Below are 767 nucleotides of genomic sequence, written 5' to 3'. Positions count from 1 at the left end.
CCACAAAATAGATATATATTTTAGCAGTTTTAATAACTCTTTAGTTACGGAGCTGTTTGTTCAGTCATGTTTTCTTTATGAACCAGATGAGAACATGACGGATCGCAGCACGCGGGCCGAGTCACGTTCAGCGCGTAAAGTTGTCTATGGAAGGCCAAACAGCACCTTACACATTAAAAAAGCCCACAGCTGGTGTTTTATCCACTCTGTGAACAGAATAAACATCGCTGTCATTGGCAGGAGGAAGAAAAAAGCCGCTAGGAGCGGAGAGGACACCGCCCCGCTGTACGTCGAACGCTCCCCGGTCAGGGTGGAGTTTAGCAGCAGCGCTCTCAGCGGACAGAGGGAGGGGAAGTGGAGGAGAGAAAAAAAAAGAAAGTCGCCTTTGGCCTTTTCTCTGGTTTAAAACGTTCATTCTAGCGGAGAACCTCTGGAAACTGTTCTGCTTTTCATCCGAAGGGGGAGAGCCGTCGACGGGACCGGACAGACCGAGGCTCACACAGGTCAGTGCTATACGCGTTTGTGGTAAACTTTAGGGGGGAAAAAAAAGTTTCACGGGTTTTTATTTATTTAATTCTTTTCCCCCGTGCAAGAAGTTGTCTCTGACGTCACCAGGACGTGCTAGCTTGAAAATGTAGCGAACGCACGCGGATGTTGTTTCCGTTCCTTTGCAGACAAGTCGAAGCTTTTAGAGTTTGATAACCAACAAGAGGATAAGATTACACGGAGAGGAAACGTCTCCTCTTCCTCACACGCGCCACATAGAC

General features: G+C 47.8%; 1 protein-coding gene across 4 annotated transcripts in view; it reads left to right on the top strand.

The window, feature by feature from the left end:
- The first annotated feature begins 297 nt into the window (after positions 1-297).
- The window catches only part of tln1 (talin 1), a 103084-nt gene continuing 102614 nt past the window's right edge, over positions 298-767 (top strand). For 3 of the 4 annotated variants that reach the window (XM_014002767.1, XM_014002766.1, XM_014002765.1), the window contains exon 1: positions 298-503. The gene's annotated coding sequence lies outside the window, so the exon portion shown is untranslated. The remainder of the gene's footprint in view (positions 504-767) is intronic. The other variant, XM_014002768.1, reaches the window with a different exon arrangement.

Source organism: Austrofundulus limnaeus, unplaced genomic scaffold (assembly GCF_001266775.1).
Source record: "Austrofundulus limnaeus strain Quisiro unplaced genomic scaffold, Austrofundulus_limnaeus-1.0 Scaffold15, whole genome shotgun sequence".
Lineage (NCBI taxonomy): Eukaryota > Metazoa > Chordata > Actinopteri > Cyprinodontiformes > Rivulidae > Austrofundulus > Austrofundulus limnaeus.
This window is presented reverse-complemented; position numbering and strand designations above follow the sequence as displayed.